Source organism: Micropterus salmoides, unplaced genomic scaffold (assembly GCF_014851395.1).
Source record: "Micropterus salmoides isolate LMB-PRFRI ecotype aquatic unplaced genomic scaffold, ASM1485139v1 Ms_hic_scaffold_19, whole genome shotgun sequence".
Lineage (NCBI taxonomy): Eukaryota > Metazoa > Chordata > Actinopteri > Centrarchiformes > Centrarchidae > Micropterus > Micropterus salmoides.
The window spans coordinates 3416133-3431531 of NW_024041039.1; the positions used below are offsets into that span (position 1 = coordinate 3416133).

The 15399-nt window shown below is 43.3% G+C and overlaps 1 pseudogene; it reads right to left on the minus strand.

The window, feature by feature from the left end:
• Positions 1-5693: 5693 nt before the first annotated feature.
• LOC119910983 overlaps positions 5694-15399 on the minus strand; it is a 31343-nt pseudogene continuing 21637 nt past the window's right edge.

Sequence of the window (15399 nt, forward strand, 5' to 3'; positions counted from 1 at the left end):
AGCTTCACCCTTTCTGCCTGGCTCGGGGGGGAAAACAGTGCATTCTGGGGACAGTGCATTCATATTAAGACAGTACCATAAACAACAACAACAACAACATACAAGTCAGCTTGGCTTCCTGCTGCCCTCACTGAGGCAAATTAAGACTCACGAAAAGTTTGTTTTCCTCTGGACTTTGTTGGTCTTAAGTTCAGAGGTGAAAGGTCACCGGCAGACAGCAGCAGCACCTGAACGCTGCACCTGCTGGTTAAACAAAAAAAAGGCACTTCACCCACAACTGCTGCAGTGGATAATAAACACGAGGAGGAATGTGTGGATGAAACTTGTGTGGCTTCAGTCAGAGAGATTCAGCACAAACTCTGAACAGTGAAATGTACAAGACCGAACAACATCGCTCATGTTTCTGAATATTATCCTGGTGCACTCTCAGAGGTGCTCAGCAATCTTTAGTCAGAGCTGTCAAACTGGGTTAACTGAATCTCACCGTCTCTTCTTCATCCGCCCGTTAGTGTAACAGATGCTTGTGAGTTGTAATCAAAACATTTTAGACCGATGTCTGATGAAGGTCAAGCATCGAAACGTTGCTTGTTTTTGCAAGTAAGACGGTGTGCGGGAGTGTCTTTGCAACTTTGGACCAAAGTTCCAAAGAAAGGTTTCAGATGTTTTAAAGCTCAGCCTTGACCTTGGAAAAAGAAATCACAAGGTCAGCAGTTGTTCTGGAGCTTTCTATCGAATCCACAGCTACTAAAGGGACCTCGTGGTGAGACTCCTTTAGTCAACCGCCGTTTCCAAGCTCAAGAAACTATAATGTGAACGAGAGGCTCTTTAAGAGCGCAGGAAAACGGAAATCTGAATGTCTGCAATTCCAAGAAAACTTAATCTTCTGAGGAAGTAATATGATGGAAAATTCCAGAACAGAGACTGTTCTGTCCAATGTTTGAGTTTAGAAACAGCACCAACGTTACAGCAGAGAGTACTGACCAACGTGCATCTTGTAATCATAATTCTTTAACCAAATTTAGGGGTTCATTTTGTTAAGTTTGTAATAATTGAGTAAGTTTAGATCTTTCAGCCACATCATCAGTGGACACGGTGTTGATATTTATTGACAATCGTGTCTTTTTCTCTGAATTCATACTTCTGCATCAAATCTGCGCAGTAGCCTGACACACTACAAACGGCGACGCAGTTCGTAAGAACTGTGATTGGTCGGCTTGGTAGCTTCACATTTCCTCCTACGCATTTCCGGCTCGTCCTCCTCCTTTTTCTGCCTTAACTGGCACAAGGGTCCTACATACCATCTCCTCCGACACCTTCTCTCGTTTCAGCATTTTAGTAATTTCACTAAAATTAACTGCTGTTCCCCGTGACCATGTACGCAGGATAACCGGTTGACGATGGATGGATGGACTCCAACTATCGTTTCAGCGGTGTGACTGCAGAGCGATGTAGACGGTAGAGCTGGGGATTCTGATGGCGCAGTGGATAAGACGCATGCCTTTGGTGCGAGAGACCCGCGTTCAACTCCCTACTGTGACGCGTCCACCATTGTGTCCCTGAGCAAGACACTTAACCCCCAGTGGCTCCAAAGGCGTGCAACCTGACATAAATAGCAATTGTGAGATAAATGTAGACTCGACGCAGAATATAAATAAATCTTTACTTCACTATAACAAGACTGATGTCGAGGGTGACTGACGGTCCACTGAGCACATCTGATAAGAACTCTTTAGGAAACAGACAAAACACAAACCACTGTACTGCTGCTGTTGTTTACAAACACACAACTAACAATGCCAAACGGTCATCTTGTCCGTGAACCCCAACAGGACGTCCTGTCTATGTATAGAACAGTTCTTTATTCCATGAAATCCTTTAATTTGCAGAAATGTTTGTTTCTTCCAGCAGAAGCAGAGTCCTAATGTTGATGTGATCTACTGAAGGAACACTAGAGAAGACCGTGGGCACTTCTTTATAAAAATATAAAGCAGGCACAGGGGGAATAAAAAGTCCTTCTAATCTTCAACTCAGATTGGTCCAGTCCTGCAGACATCAGCCTCAGGTTTATTCATCAGAGTGGGAGGAGAACAGGAGGACAGAAAGCTGGAGTCTGTTATTCTTTCTAATTGCTGTTATCAGTCAAACCTCCTGCTTTCATTTATTTATTTATGGACTGTTTTTTTATGGGAAACCTGCAGATGTTTGTTGGGGCTAAGTTTTATAATGTACCTGCTAATCTTTACAAACAACATCTAGTCTTGTTCTGCAACAGAATAGGAGGTATTAAATTCTCACTCAGTTAAATACCGAAACATTCTATAACTAACAAAAAAATTAAGGATGCACCAAAACAAACAAGTTTTTATGTGGAATATCAGTGAATGCAGGTTTAAAACGACAGCAGAGCCACTGTCTGTCTATCTGGAGACAATTTTTAAAACCTCTGGGGCCAGGTGCATAAAACTCTAAGTAGGTTACTGGATGCATAAAACACACCCTGAATCAAATGTTTACAAATCAATACTTGCACATTTCCCTGACTATGTTGCGTCTGCGAGGCTCTACGACATCAGTTTGTGCTACCATTACACGCTGTCGTGACTATTTAAAATGCATATATCATTAATTCATCACACGTGCATGTACCAGTTATCTCTCAATCACCATCAGCACGTCGGAAAGGTAATTGAGGATGCGGTTTAGAGCTCTTAAGTCGAAACAGACTTTACAAAGAGTTGCACATTAAGGCCGAAATGAACGGAGGGAAATTAAATGACAACAATACATCCTCCGGTTGGTGTTTTATAAAGCTTTGTGTCATCTGCAGAGAAATCACACCTGCTCAGTGAAGCTGACCTAAACAAACAACGTTTGATTCCTTCTCATGTTACTTTTCAATCTAGACCAGTGGTTATTATTTATCAATCATTAACAATACAGGTGATTGGAATAAACAAGATTCAGGTTAGCAAAACAGTCTTGCTTTATAAGTGGGAACAGGCATCTGATCCTTCAGCAGGGAGATTAATCAGACACAGAAACCCTGAAAAAACTAACTGGGGTGGTGTTTTGACTTAAGCCAAAATTTATAAAGTCTATAAAATTCAATATTGCTATGATACTGTGGCAAAATAGAAAAATAATGAAACTTTCAGCAGAACAACTTCCTGCTGTTGCGATCAAGTTTTATAAAACTTAACTAACGACAACTTAACGATGCTGGACTGGAACAAGTAACTACTTGAACAAGTAATCTACTTGTTCCAGTCTTGTTGACAAAAAAACTCTAGCACTGTTGGAGGCAAATTAGATTTGAAGAATAAAGTTGAAATATTTTGAGAGAATTGTAAAGAGGTCCTAAACATATTCTGCAGACCGTACTGCCTAATAATAAGACTAATTTTATGAGAATGTGACACGTAAAAGCTGACAGATTGCTTTCACATGCTTACCACTGTTTCTTCCAAATATTTCTACCTTATTCTAAAATCTGAGGCCGTGCGACTCCGTCTGGTTCAGCTACGTGAGAAAGCTACAAAATTGTATTGCCCAGATAGCATGGGTATTACACAGGTGTGCCTTAGGCTGGCCACAATAAAAGGCCACTCCAAAATGTGCGGTTTCACTGTATTGGGGGTCCGGAGGGGTCCGGAAACCAGTCAGTATCTGGTGTGACCACCATTTGCTTCACGCAGTGCACACATCTCCTTCGCATACACTTTATCAGGTTGTGATTGCGGCCTTTGGAGTGTTGGTCCACTCCTCTTCAATGGTTGTCGAAGTTGCAGTCAGGTCGAGACCCCAGTGAGGACGACGAGCATTCAGAGGAGTTTCCCTGAGACGGTTCCTGACAGTTTGTGCAGAAATTCTTTGGATATGCAAACCGATTGTTGCAGCAGCTGTCCGGGTGGCTGGTCTCAGACCATCTTGGAGGTGAAGATGCTGGATGTGGAGGTCCTGGGCTGGTGTGGTTACACGTGGTCTGCGGTTTTGAGGCCGGTTGGATGTACTGCCAAATTCTCTGAAATGCCTTTGGACACTGGTTATGGTAGAGAAATGAACATTCAATTCAGCTGCAACAGCTCTGGTGGACATTCCTGCAGTCAGCATGCCAACTGCACGCTCCTTTAAAACTTGCGACATCTGTGGCGTCGTGCTGTGTGATGGAACTGCACATTTTCAAGCGGCCTTTTATTGTGGGCAGCCTAAGGCACACCTGTGCAATACCCATGATGTCTGATCTGCATCTTGATATGCCACACCTGTGAGGTGGATGGATTATCTCAGCAAAGGAGAAGTGCTCACTAACACAGATTTTGACAGATTTGTGAACAATATTTGAGAGAAATAAGTCTTTTGTGTACATACAGAAAGTCTTAGATCTTTGAGTTCAGCTCATGATGAATGGGGGGAAAAACAAAAGTGTTCCGTTTATAATTTTGTTTAGTGTATACATATATTTTTGGTCTGAGCTGTATCGTCATCCTCCCCTCTGTCTCTCCACCACCTCCTCCCTCCTGATAAAAGCAGAAGAAGCTCTCCTCTGTAACAGGAAGTGGATGCAAGCCATCGACAGCATCTCAGCAGCGACGGGAAGTCACTTTACAGTGTGAAGGTAAAAAAGCTGAGCAAAGCGGAAAGATTCCTGACAACCTCACAGATTACAAATAAACCCTCTCTGTACATTTCCCAAACAAAGTGGCGCTCTCTTCCTTCCTTCCCTCTGGATGATGCAGTATGTGCCCGGTACTTTTTCGCAGGAAAAGCAATCGTTCTCGGAGCAGAGGGCTGACGATAATTTGTCTGTATAAAGACAGAAACAGTAAACAGAGCAGACAAAGTGGGAAAACGCTGTTCACGTGCGATCAAGCACCTCAAAAAGTATCTAATTTCTGACTTGTATCCTTCTTCTTCTTCAGTCAGAACTTTAAACCACAGGTGTGTCCACTCCACAGGTGAAGGAGAAACCTCTCTCCATTGGGATAAACTCTTATCCAAGAACAAGAAAGTACAACTTCATAAAAACCTTATTGCTTTGAGAAGCGAGACAGACAAGAGGAAGATCAAATATTAATAGGGATGCACCGAAATGAAAATTCTTGGCCGAACCCGAAACCAAATATAATGAAAAACTTTCCGAACACAGAGTGACAGAAATGGTCGAACACCGTAAGTGCTTTTCGGTGGCCGAACATTCGGTGTATCCATAAATATTAATATTAAGAAGCTTCCTGACAGAGAACCACACAGAGACTCACAGAACTTTCAGCTGAAACGATTTGTTGATTAATCAAAGTGGTGGTCCAACAAAAAATGACCTGCAACTATTTTGTGAATTCACTGTGCAGTCGTGTTTCCTTAAGATGCTGGAAGAAAATTGGAAAATTGGAAGAATTCAGTCTTTAAAAAAAACATACTTGTGTGCTTCTTTGACTGAACTCTTAATTTTTAACAGCATTAGTAAAAATGTAAATGCTAAGTCTCGGGTATAGCAATCAGTGGCATTTAAAGTCTTTCAAAAAGTTTCTTTCCACTGTTACAAAAGCAGTCGCAGCGAGTCCCAGGATCAAGAGGAGCTACATAAATCTAAATAACAGAGCAGACAGACTCAGTCAGGAAAGCTCCTGGTTCATCCCAACCTGAGGCATCAAGGGGGGAAACTGAAAAACTGATAACATGTCAGCAGCCACATCAGAGTTTAGGCTTTTATTCCCGTTAGTCCCAACCCAGACTAAGAAAAGGGGGTTCTGGATGGGTTCTGGGGGGTCACTTCGCTGTTGACCAGGAAGAGAACTGACATCCAAACAGGAGTACTACATGTAGCTGAAGAGCAGCGGGACCAGGCAGAGCACGTTGAAGCCCACGGCGCCGTAAACGATGTAGCGGTAGGGCAACTCCACCTCCATGTGCTGCCTCGCCTTCCTCACATCCGTGCTGGGCACCCTGAACACCCTGCACACCAGCGGGATGGTGATGGCCTTCATCAGCGCCCGCGTGGTCATCAGCACTAGCACGCCCAGGAAGAGCCGCAGGATGGCCATGCCCACCAGGCTGGCGCTAAAAACGGGCACGCGAAGGGGAGCTGGTCCGGTGTCGGGTCGGGCAACAGACCAAGGTAGTGGTTGACGTGGGAGGCCAGGGCGATGCCGGCACCTACGCCCAGGATCTGAGCGGTGTCGCCCCGCGAGGTGCTCCAGGTGTCCAGGGTGAAAGAGAATAGGCCCAGGCCCAGGTGCAAGGAGACGATGATGAGCGCGTAGCGGCAGGTCAGGTTGAAGCCGTCGATCAGGTCCAACGCCGGCAGGAAGAAGAGCAGGATCAGGGCGCTGTACAGGACGCCGACTATGACATCCTGGAGGAAAAACAGAAGGTTACAGTTTTTATCTGACGGCATTTTTCAGCAGAGTTCAGCGGCATAATACAAACACTAGCTTTCTGAGTAGTGACACATTTATCACATGTATTTGTTATATGACAGCAAAGTGTAGCAGTAACCTTTAGGAGCAACTCTCAAGTGATCACATGATTAAATGCTCTGAAGCAAAGACACATGTATTACACCCGCCCCTGCTGAAAGTCTCTTTCACATTAAAAGAAATGTTATTCATGGCTTTTATTCTCATGGTTTTGGGGAAAAATGAAGAATTTTCACTTTGACTTTTAAGTAGTTAAGGCACAAACAGAGAAGATAACCGACCTCTGACCTTTACTTATCCAGTGTGCACACTCGGCAGGCCTGAAGTCTGAAACTGTATCAGCTGATACTGAAGTTTCATTTCATTTCTGTCTGAGGTTATGTAGATATTTATTGGGGCATTTCCTGCAGATGGATAAAGGAAGTGTTGACAGGAAACTGGAAACCAGTGAGATCAACATGGCGGTGAACTCTGGACTCAAACACAAATGTCATTGCAGTTGTACGTAATTTATTGACCCGAGGACCAAACTGACAGCTGGCTTCCTGCCCCAGCATTTACTGTCCATGTGGTCAACAATTTTACCGCACATCTGATGAAGAATTCCCGCTGATCTGCTCAAATCTATTTCTGAATTGATGATTCAGAGAACAAAACTGTTGTGTTGCATCTTCATTGTTTTTTAAAAACTAACAAAGGCAGTTGCGCTCCGTCCAAGTACGTCCACTAAGGTGCTTGTTTTTGCCACTGACAGGCTCAGATTGTTATTACACGTGTCTGACAACATTATGGAAAGGATCCCTACAGAGAGAGACCTTTTTTTAAAGGGTAAGAGCCTTTTTGTTTAACCAGAAACAGCCAGTATGTCACTCTCGTCAAAGCCACCAGACTCCCAAATAGCAAAAATAGTAATTTGACTTCTCTGGTCTACCGCTGCCTCGATGGGTAAGTTTGTGTTTGTGTGACTTTGTTTTTTTTTAACCATTTAAAACACCAAAGTCACACAATAACACAAAGAAACAAAAACAAGATAATGAGTATTTACTTTGCTTCAGAGTCTCACAGCAGGTGTCTACTTTCCCTGGTTGAGACATCAATGAGGGTTACTGTAAATTTACACCACTCTCTGTCCACCGGCCAAACCGTGGACAGCTGTGCCCGGCAAGTGAGCCAACTTGGACGGCCTCACTGGGAAGAAACCAAGGTCCTGTTACAGTTTAAATATCTATTTGGCTGCTTAAATACATGTTGTGGTGCATGCAAGCCCTGATCTCACAGTCAGTCATTAACCCGCTGCTGAACTACGAGTGCCAGAGCCGCAGAGCTTGCGTCACATGTTGGCATGCCGCTCAACAGGAACTCGTGACCCAGCAGACTGACAGTACACGCTCCACTGCAAGGACAAATTTCACCCTCCGACTCAGCAGCGAGATAACCGAAGGGAAGGCTCTTAGATGGTTACTGTGATTTATCATGTTACTGCTGCTGCTGCAAACTTTTATCAGCCCTCTCGCTCTTAATGACACACAGAGTAAAAGCTTCCAGCTGTCTGTAATTTTCTCCTCCACTGACACAACTAGAGGGAGCTCTGAAACAGCGAGCTGCCTGATGGCGAGTGGGTGGCATGATGCCCTGAGGGAGCAAGGTACATGTTATTTGGTAGAGTGCAATGAAAATAAATTAGTTTATAAATTGTCAGAGGAAACTAATCACCCCGTATGTAAAGCCTGACCGAATGGGACTCCTGCCTGCGGCTCATCTGGAGACCTTAATAACTTAATGGATCCTACGATCAGCTTTCATTAAACCATTGTTCAACTTGTGAGGCAGTTGTGGACATAGCCCAAAATCTGAAAAAACTAATTTGTGTCCGAAGGCTTGATAATCTCAATAATTACATCAGTGGTATCATTACAACACCGTGGTGGCTTGTCACAGTGTAATTTGTTCCCCTGCAGTTTCAAAATAACCAAAAATATTTTTACTCTCGTCATAAATCACATTATAAGCTATAAGCTCACATGCTCGCACACTTTGGCATCCGACTAGAGAAAACCACTTTTGTTTTAAAGGACACAACATCGTTTGAGCTAACTACGGCAATGTAAAGGGACTGAACAGCTTTGACTGTATCTACAGTCACTCATTTGTGAGAACATGATCAAGTAGCCGCACCTAAATCTGGAGTGCACACGTATTCGTGCGTTTATGGTAAATGCACTGAAACAGCAGAGCGAGATGACCGGCAGGGTTAGCGACTTTATTCAGTCACTTTCACAAAGAGAGTGTTTCAGTTCGAGTCTCTTACCTAAAGAGAGGAGTGAAGTCTGAGCTGTACGCAATACGAGCCCCAGATACAGTATCATTTATCAAACTGTGTCTGACTTAGCCCGAGGATACACGTGTGACAACATCCGGTTGTCAAAATAAGGTGCTAACACAAGTACAAACAGTAAGGAATTAAGGTTATTTGGAATATATTCACAGGAAATATAAAACATGTTACATGTGTCCATTAAAAGAAAAGAAAACATTAAAAAACTTGGGAAATTACTTGGAAATCATTAAATAAATTAATTGACTTAAATGCTGTGTCACCGTTATATCTATACAAGGTATCCAAAGAAGGTTAAAGTCAACTGGACTCCAGTTCTGTTAAACCTTCTTTGGATCACTATGACCTGGATGACCGAGAACCTTCACAGACATCTATACGTGTTTATGATCAAATTGTTTATGTCAAAGAGCGCAAAGTTCTTCATAAAGCTAGCCTCTTAATTTTGCTGTCAAAGCCCACCAGATTAATGCATTAAACTTTAAGATGAACAGGGTCCGAGGTCCGTCCACCGCAGTCTCACAAAGCCCTGTGGGAAACACTGCTTAAGGTCGAAGGTCTATCCTTACTGTGCGCCATGCAACTGCATGCAAACTCGCAAAGGCTAAGTCAATTCAAATGTTTCTTCTGTTTCTACTACTAATAATACTTCATAAATGTACACAGATGTGAAGAAAAAGGACAGAAAGGACAAAGGCAGAAATGGAAATAACAGAAAGACCTGGACTTTCTGGGGAGTCTTGAGATCAGTCGGAGGCTGCGCTCCAGACGAACACACAGGCGTAATCAAACAGCTGGTGCGTATTAGGGGTGTGCATCTTCACTGGTCTCACGAAGGGTGGGAATTTCTAAGCACCTCATTACGATTATGAGGCTACGATGCGATTGTAAAACAAACAGGATGCAGATGTATTTCCCTCACTGTTTGACTATTTGGTACTTTTAAAGCAAAGTATTTATAACAATCCAAAGTAGTAGGTAGTAATGAAATGAAGATATTTAATGTTACTTCATATAAATGTAGCTAACATTGCATAGCATTATTACATTATTACAGCGTTATTGCTGACCTCTGCTGCTGCTATTTTTTATTTCTGATGCTGCTGTTATTAGTATAGAGTCAGATGGGGGTTGAACTACACACTTTACACCTTCAAACCACGTTCACTCCACCTTAAACGACACTCTAGATAATCAATTATTGACATTTGTGATCGATTCATAATCGTCCAAGTCCGCATCGCGATTCATCTAAAGATCAATTATTTTCATTAAACATTATATATACATTTCGTTAACATTTGAAAAGTCAGGATGTTTGGGGGGAATTAGCATAGAATGTGGTCAAATTTACACAAAATGAGACAAAGAGAATCAGAATCAGAATGAGCTTTATTGCCAAGTAGTGTTTTTACACATACGAGGAATTTGCTGTGGTGATGAGGTGCCACACGCAGACAAACATACAGTCACATAAATAAATGTAGAAATATAATAAATATGGAATGTAAGAACAACGTTACAGATATATACATGAGCATTATTCTGGGTCTTACATACATAAAAATCAACAATCAAAATATGTGCGACGTGCCAGGTCTGCGCCTAACGGGAGATGAAACAGTATTTACATGTGCAGAGACATTTGTATCACTTGTAAGGGGGGAGTGTCAGTGGGGGACCCGGGCCTTGTTAATGAGGCTAGTTGCAGACGGGAAGAAACTGTTTTTGTGGACCGCAGCCTCCTGCCAGAGGGGGAGAGTCTGACAGTTTGTGTCCGGGGTGGGAGGAGTCAGCTGCAATCTTTCCTGCTCGCCTCAGAGTCCTGGAGGCGTACAGGAGGTGAGGATGGACTCAATGATGGCGGTGTAGAAGTGCACCATCATTGTCTTTGGCAGATCTCCCACCTGTAGGCGGACTCATCCCCCACCTGAGATGAGCCCAATGAAGGTGGTGTCATCCGCAAACTTCAGGAGCTCGACAGACTGGTGACTGGAGGTGCAGCTGTTGGTGTACAGGGAGAAGAGAAGGGGGGAGAGAACGCAGCCTTGAGGGGAACCGGTGCTGATGGTCCTGGAATCAGAGACGTGTTTTCCCAGCTTCACGTGCTGCTTCCTGTCTGTCAGGAAGTCAGTGATCCACCAGCAGGTGGCGTCAGGCACGTTCAGCTGAGAGAGCTTGTCCTGCAGCAGGGCCAGGATGATGGTGTTAAAAGCAGAGCTGAGCACCGGAGACAGCTGATCAGCACAGTGCTTCAGGATGGATGGGCAGACAGAGTCCGGCCCAGCTGCTTTGCGGGGTTTCTGCCTCCTGAAAAGACCGTTGACTTCCCTCTCTGTGATGGAGAGAGGAGGGGAGGGGGTGGAGCTGGCCAGCTCTGAGGAGGGAGGGGAAGAAGTGGTGGACTGAGGCTGAAGCTGAGCGGAGGAGTCACGGGGGACGGTGTCCGATTGACTCTCAAAGCGGCAGTAGAACTGGTTCAGCTCATTTGCCAGGCGAGAATCGTTTATGGAGTGGAGGACTTTGGGTTTATAGTTTGTGATCTGTCTGAACCCCCTCCAGACAGAAGTGGCGTCGTTTGCAGAGAACTGGTTCTTTAGAGTACAGTCGTTTAGCTTCTCGCACCTCCCTGCTAAACCTGTACTTTAACGCCCTGCACCCGGACCTGTCACCACTCCTAAATGCCTCCTCCTTTGCCAACCTCAGCTGTCTAAGCTTAGCTGTGAACCAATGTTTGTCATTGTTATAACTCACCCTGGTGCATGTCGGTATACATGTGTCCTCACAGAAGCTGATGTAGGACGTCACAGCCTCTGTAAACTCATCCAGGTTGTTGGTAGCCTTCTTGAAAACATCCCAGTCAGTGCAGTCCAAACATGCCTGGAGGTCCTCAACAGCTTCACTAGTCCACTTCTTTGATGTCCTCACTACACGTTTACAGAGCTTTAGTTTTTGCCTGTAAGCAGGAATCAGATGGACCATCACGTGATCAGAGTGACCCAGTGGAGCGCGTGTGACGGCGTGATAGGCACTGCTATCTGTGGTGTAGCAGTGATCCAAAGTGTTCCCCTCTCTGGTTGGGCACTTTATAAACTGTCTGTATTTGGGGAGTTCTTGGCTGAGATTCCCCCTGATAAAGTCACTGAGAACAATAACAAGGGAGTCCGGGTTTGTCTGCTCCACACACAGTATCTGGTCAGCCAGCATGCGCTGTGCGTCGTGCACGTTTGCGTGCGGCGAGACGTAAATACCGACCAGAGTGAATGAAGCAAACTCAAGTAAAATGGTTTACAGTTGATGAGAAAATATTCCAGATCAGGAGTAGCGGTGTGCGGAGTCCCCGCCGGCGAAGACGCACAAGCGACCCGGCTCTTTTCCCTCTCCTGCGGCGCTTCACAGCGCGAACGACAGCGAGCGAACCCTTCAACAAAATGTCCAATAATTCCACTTATGACGCAAGAAAAGTTTATTAATTAAGAATTAAATCCGCTGGAGTTGTTCTCCTGATGTTCTTGAGCTCCTCCCTGGTGAATGAGCACCGGGAATCGCAGCTGAAAACTGAATTAACACACAAAAACAAGACAAAAACAAAGCGCACCGAACACCGAGGCAGCTATACTCAGCGCCATCTTGGACATGGAGAAGCTTGACTTTTAAGATGATACTGCAGAACAGTTTGAAGGTGATCCAGTGTTGATGCAGTGCTCACCAAACAAACAACTAGTTAAAATATACTTCTTGTTTAAATAAGCATAAATTAAGCCTTTAAATAAAGGAAGAACACCTAAAATCTGAGTGAAAGTGCGCAGTGAGTAGTCTGGTAAAAGGTCTGCAGAGGTCAACAACACCATCAGGAGCAGAACAGCTTTTTGTCTCCGAGCTCTTCCTGCAGAACAAAGAGGAGGAAGTAGTTTCATTGGGCGTGATGATTTCCAGAACAGATTAAGTGCTTGGCACGCCAGCCAGAGCAGACCGCTAATGGCTCACCATGTGTTCGAGCTCCACTCCCTGAAACAAAACAGTCTCCACATGGACCGACTGTGGAAGTCAGAACAGACATCAGGCTGTGTTATCAGGTTGACCTACAGATTTATCCACCTCACATAACGTTAGCTCTGAGGTCCCGACGCAAATGTTGTGTTTCTGAGATCTTTGTTTAAACAGATCCAGTTTCTACGCTGGTTAAAGAAAACATGTCTGTGATGATTCATGCACTTAACCCCATGATGTCTGTGTCACACTCACTTTTAGTCATATTTTTTTTTATTTTGTCAGTGATTCAGTGTGACTTGCACTTTTATCATCTCAGATGGCCAATGTGAAACAACACTCATAACTCCACTTACGAGCAGCGCCTCTTTATTAATGATTTCTACGTCCTGAGAATCATCATGTTTTAAGATTTTCTTCAGAATCAAAGTAATGTAGAGACAGCTGTCTGTATTTCCACAGGCACGCTGCAAACAGGAACTGCTGATAGCTAATTCTGCATTATTTTAATGGTGCTAATTTTCCAAAAAGGCTAAAAAAAAACAGTGTTTCCTGCAGGATTTTGAGACTTTAATGGGTTTTTGGTACATTTTAAATTTGAATGCAATAATTTGGTGCGAAATTAGGAGGTTATCTATAATGAACTTCGCATTTTTGTAAACAATGTTGCGCTCTTCTAAACTATCTAATCATAAACCCATTGTAGAGCTATAAATGGTGAAGAAACAGCATCAAAAGTCAACAAATTTATTTAATGTTTTTCCATCAACCCTAAATCAAAGAATAGAAAATAGAATAATTAACATTTTCCTGTTTTTTTTAAACTTTTAATGGACACATGTAATATGTTTTACAATTCAAGCACATTTTGACATCAGAAAGAGTGTATAATCATGTGGTGGATTAATAAGATTTCATCAGTTCAATAGGAGTGGTGATGGTGCAGTGGACAAGACACATGCCTTTGGTGTGGAAGACCCGGGTTTGATTCCCACTGCGACACACACCATGGTGTCCTTGACATATATAGCAATTGTAAGCCGCTTTGGATAAAATGAGTAAATGTACTTGACAAAAAGACAAGTTGAATCAATATCAATGAGTAAGTTGTATCATGAAAATATGCATATAGAAATATTCAAATGTATGTGCAATTATTATAATGTGAATTGTCCCCTATCTAATAGATTTTTTACTTGACAGCCTCCGTATGCTGCTGAACACACCACGGTAATAAGTGGATCTGACGATCGCTGCTCTCACCGAGCGCCGCCCTCAGTGTATTACTGACACAAAAAGAAGAAGCAGCGCCGGGACATGATAGAAAAATAGTTTTTTCACAGTGTTTTACGGTTGATTAAATTTTCTTCTCGTGATTCCACAGCGCGACTCATAGGGCCCCTAGCCACATTATACTTCCTGTTTACAAAGCTCTGTGGGAAATGAATCAAAAATAAAAAGACAAAAGTTAGATAGAGAACAACAGTTGCGGTGTCAAAATCTTGAAAAACCTGTGGCCATACAAACAACAACTCTTGCAGAAAACTATTATTTATACATTTTTTTGTGTAAAAACTGTTCTTAAACATGTACACTACAACTCACCTGTGAGTATCCCAGTACACACTTATTCTGAAATGAACAATATATGGCGTGCCTGGCTGATGGCTGAAACAAAAAAGCCTGGGGTTCAAATCTACAGCCCAGCAGCTAAAACCAACTGATCCAACCCACTGAGATCCCAAATAAATGTGAATTCCAGGGATTTGTGTCAAAGACGGACAAGACGTCTACATTTCTCCCAGCTGATGTAATGATGCTGACCTTTGGTTTGAATATTTCACCTGTTACTAGTGTGACATAGTTTACTTGAAGCGTTGGAAGATCCAGATCCAGATTAAGCGCGTACGTGACACTGTGATGCAGTGTGGAAAAATACTCTTTTAGCTTAGTTTTTAGTTAAGGTATATCACAGTTTAAGGGATTACTAAGATGGTACGCAGGTTTGAGCTGCTATGGTTACAGACATCGATTTACATATTCATGAGATTGAGAGCGAGGAAAAAATGACCATGAGGAAGAGCAGCAGGAGTTTCTGGGTTTATACAGACTGCCTGACAGAACCATGCTTTGGGTGATGTGCAGGAACAGGAGGAGGAAGAGGAAAGGGCTGAGGGACATGTGGAGTACAAACTGTAACAGGAAGAAGTAGTAAAAGTACTTTGTAGGAAGGAAACAGGTGGTTAAATTGTTCCTTGCTGCTAGTAAACAAACAAACTAACAAACAATGCACTCAAGTGCTGCATCCTCTGCTGCAGAAGGTCCACAAAAGTGTTTCTGCAGACTTGAGTGCTGAACTTTTATCAGTTATTTCTTAACCTTTATTTAACCAGGAGAGGCCCCGCTGAGATATTATCTCCTGACCCACAAAGGCAGCAAAACAGCTTTTACAAGTTACACTGACACATTAAAACATCTTCCAAGACACCTACACACACACACTTAAAGAATCCAGCCTATGGGAAACATCTACACACACACACACACACACACACAAAAGTGGTACCAGCACCTCTAACTGGATAATCTTTTGTAAGGAGGTTGCACAATATGAAAAGGCAGTTTCTCCTAACTTGGAAACAACCCTGGGGACTTTTA